A 4,221-nucleotide genomic window follows, 5' to 3' on the forward strand; every position below is an offset into this window, starting at 1 on the left:
GAGAGGGAGAGAGAGAGACAGCGTGAGCAGGGGAGAGTCAGAGAGAGAGGGAGACACAGACTCCGAAATAGGCTCCAGGCTCTGAGCTGGCAGTCAGCACAGAGCCCGACGCAGGGCTCGAACCCACGAACCGTTAGATCATGACCTAAGCAAAAGTCGAACGCTTAACCGACTAAGCCACCCAGGCGCCCCATCTCTTTAGTATTTTATTAAAAATTAACCATAAAGAGGGACAAATCTAAAAGACATTGCAAAAGCATATCTTACTGATCCTGTCTTGTTGATACATCACCAAGTTTATTTCTATGATGCAGGGGGGTAGCTGTGAGAGGGTTAGTTGCATGGGCAAAGTGAAGAGACTCAAATATATAGGAGCTTCTATTAGCTCCTTAGTTGCTCTCTCCCCTACAGCCAAATTTACATGTATCTTTCATTCTATGAAGAAAATTGTGCACCGGAAACTTCAGCAATTTTATTTTTACATGAGTAGGGTGGACAAATATGATATGGTCCTCTAAAGAATGTGCCTCAAAACCTCCAACTAGAGGGAGTGTAATGGACTAAGGGCCCAAAGTGCTGAGCTCTGAAATCCCCTGCTGGATCTGAATAGAGTCCACACTTCCCACTTGCTGCTCCCAGCCTACACCTAAGCATAGCAGGGACATTAAGGCAGACTGTATCTGGGATACATGGCACTCCTCTGGTGACCAATTTTGGCCTGGAGATTCCCACATAGTCTTGCCTGGCCTAAGTTGGATACTTAATAGTTATCTTTGGGGAAAACAAACAAGTATTATTGAGTTGTCAAAGCCCAGGCTGCTTCACAAATATCAGCAATTGACTGAGTGTGAAATTTAGTTTTAAAAAGATTTTCAGGGGCACCTGGGTTGCTCAGGTCATGATTCATGAATTCAAGCCCCACAACAGGCTCTCTCCTTCAGATCCTCTGTCTACATCTCCCTCTGCCCTCCCCACTCATGCTATCTCTCTCTCTCAAAAATAAACATTAAAATTTTTTAAAAAAATAAAATCATTTTCAGCTTTCCAATGTTATTCTAGGAAGCTGAAGTACAACAAATAGGTTCGAAAACCATAGAGATTTTTTTCCTTGTAAATATAACCTCTGATATCAGAGGTATCTAAAAATTAAATGGACTGCTCCAATCGTCTCAATTACTCTTTGATAATACTAACGTTCCCATTTCACAGAACAGGAAACACTCAGCTGGGAGAAGCCAAGTTTTCAAAGTTAAACAATTTTAGGAGCAGAAGCCAATATTCCAACCTCAAATTTGCTCACCCTTTTTTTCCACAATCACCATATAGTTAGAAGACTTGTCTTCCATGAAGATATCCTGAATGCTTGTATCAGTCACGGAGGAATGGTCAAACTATGTGGTATGTAAAAACACTTCCAGTGCTAAACTTTGATGAATGTTATGAAAAAATTCACTTGATGATGTCAGAGCTGTTTTATTTCATAGAAGTAACCCTTCTTTTTCATACATTGTAGAACAAGGAAATGTATGGATAGACCCAATTTAAAATTCTTAATTTGTATTACAGTTACCAAAGTGCTTAGGTAAGACTATGTTGTTTTTAAATACAGCAATGGAAATTAACATCATGAATTAAGTATCTGTTCTAATAATCAAAAGATGATACATAAATCCTAGACACTAAATATTAAATCAGTACAGTGTAATGCTTTGAGCAACTGAAATATTAGAAAGGTATTTCTATGAAATATATACTAATATCAGGTTTAGGGATTGTAAGTAAAATACTGAGGAGCCTGAAATCAAGTCCTCCATTAAGAGCCACCTCGGGCTGCATGTAGCCCCAGTTCCAGGAAGAGCTTCAGCTGAAGCCACCCTCGGACCACCCTTGGATCAACCAATCAAAAGAAATGTGTAACATTCCTGTGGTCTGAGTCAGGGCTGGAAACTGCAGGTAGTTACGCTGTACAAACTAGCCAATCACTCACCACTTGCCTAAACCCCACGTAGGCCCTTTGAGCTCACCTCATAATTGGTCATTTTCAAAGGATTCTCAAAGGTCATGATTGGGTCCTGCCAAAAGTAACGGATGCCTCACAGACACTGAATGGCCAAAACTGTTACTATGGGTGCTATACAATTATGATTGGTGCTTATGTGATGATGCTATACGTACAACGTGTGCACTGTAACACCCCCGTCCCTTACCCCATAAAAACCCTGCTCGCTATTATTCGGGGCTTAACTTTGCTGCTGCTTGCACCGGTAGATGGGTGAGCCCCTGCTCGAGCTTGTAATAAAGACCCTTATGTACTTGCATTGGTGTCGGCTCCTTGGACGTCTCAGGGGACTCACAATTGGGGCACAACAATACTATTAAGCAAGATCACAAAACCAGAGGTATAAATTCAGTTAATTTTATCCAAATGTTATATTGAACTAACAAATTACCCGTATTAGCCCAGCATCCAGATAGAGAATTTCAGACAGCACCACCTTCCACTTAGTTCAAATATTAATGTGGTTGAAGTCAAGTCACGGCACTATTTGCAATGAAAATAGCAAAATACCTTTAAGGCAAAGCTCCATTTACAAATTTGAAGCTATCCAAATCCACTGATGCCTCTGGTCTCCATCACTCTCAAACTCTAAATGAATGTTCCTCTAATCACTAATCCTCTTTCTCAATCTCACACTCAAATGGCTAGGTATTCTTTTCCACTATGCTCTCCACCCTCCCACACCCTCTTGACGTCCTTCCTAACATTTTCCACCATATCTTGTTGAACTCCCCCCTTTTTTTAAAAAAATAAACAAACTGGGGCGCCTGGGTGGCTTAGTCGATTAAGCGTCCGACTTTCGCTTAGGTCATGATCTTGCAGTTCGTGGGTTCGAGCCCCGCGTCGGGCTCTGTGCTGACTGCCAGCTCGGAGCCTGGAGCCTGTTTCAGAGTCTGTGACTCCCTCTCTCTCTGACCCTCCCCTGCTCACGCTGTCTCTCTCTCTCTCTCCTAGAAATAAATAAAATTTAAAAAAATAAATAAATTAAAAAAATAAACAAACTTCCTTGTTCCTAACATGGACATCCTGTTGTCTCTACATTCTTTTCTCCTTGAGGACCTGATTCCCCCTCAATGCATATCCATACATATCATCAAATCCAGAACAGAGGCTCAACATAATCCTACTTCTCCTCTGTGGCTTTCATATCACTACTTTTCCTTTTTTTTAACTTCTACAGGGAGACCTTTCTTCGGATAAGTTCCTTTCACCAATTTATATCACCCTGGATACTAGAACTCATCAGCTTTCAGGTTGTTTCTTTAAAATTCATTTCTTTTCATTCCAAAGTCTCACCATAATCAATATTCATAATCAATACCCACACACTGCAATCAGTATCTTCTCCAGAGAATTCATGACCTCCACTCCCACTCTCATGTCAAGTAACCCACTTCCAAACTTGATCCTAACAGCCAAGCTGAATGCCTCTACCACGGGAGTCTTAAACATTGAAATTCTACTTCTGAATTAGTTTCCTATCTTTCATGCAACCTTAAACATGTCATTTCCATCAATCTTGTTCTGGAATCTCCTTGAAATATTCACTCCCTGACACTAACGTCTTCTCTCAAATTATTAGTCCTTTTTTAACCTCAATTTCTTCTCTGTTCAGCTGCAATGTTGATCTTCATTCAAATCCCAGTTCTGCTATTTATTGGTAAGATACCTTGGGAAAGTTATTTAACTGGATCCTCAATTTGTTTTTTTAATGGAAATAATATTTGTATCTCATGGGAAAGAAGGGAATAAATATGGCAACATATATAAGGTACTAAGTATAATTCCTAGTACATTATAAGTACTCAATAAATATTAACATACCCTATAACATTTTCAGGTCATTCACACCTCTGTCTTCTGGCAAAAAAGGACCTTGAAAATTCCAAAGTTGTAATGTGCCCTGCAATTAAAGCAGACCCTGAAATTACTGAGTAGAACTGGGAAAAAAATGGATTAACTACATAGACTGATGCCTCTATACATTCTAATTTTAGCAAGGTCCTTAATGCCTCTGCAGTAAGCTTTTCTCATACCTGTTGGTGTTTTCCTTTCCTTTCCACTATAGTTCTAAACATCCTCCCCTCTCCTCAAGTTCCCTAACTACCTGGCCATCACCTGTGGCCCATCCACTGTTCTCCATCAGAGACCAGGCATGAAGT

At 40.3% G+C, this 4,221-nt stretch overlaps 1 protein-coding gene across 1 annotated transcript in view; it reads right to left on the bottom strand.

Moving 5' to 3' along the window:
• SLC16A7 (solute carrier family 16 member 7) overlaps positions 1-3,930 on the bottom strand; it is a 127,621-nt gene extending 123,691 nt beyond the window's left edge. The window contains exon 1 of the mRNA XM_077758399.1: positions 3,884-3,930. The gene's annotated coding sequence lies outside the window, so the exon portion shown is untranslated. The remainder of the gene's footprint in view (positions 1-3,883) is intronic.
• Between the last annotated feature and the right edge of the window lie 291 nt (positions 3,931-4,221).

This window comes from Crocuta crocuta, unplaced genomic scaffold (assembly GCF_008692635.1).
Source record: "Crocuta crocuta isolate KB4526 unplaced genomic scaffold, BGI_CrCroc_1.0 scaffold283, whole genome shotgun sequence".
In the NCBI taxonomy this organism is placed as follows: Eukaryota; Metazoa; Chordata; class Mammalia; order Carnivora; family Hyaenidae; genus Crocuta; species Crocuta crocuta.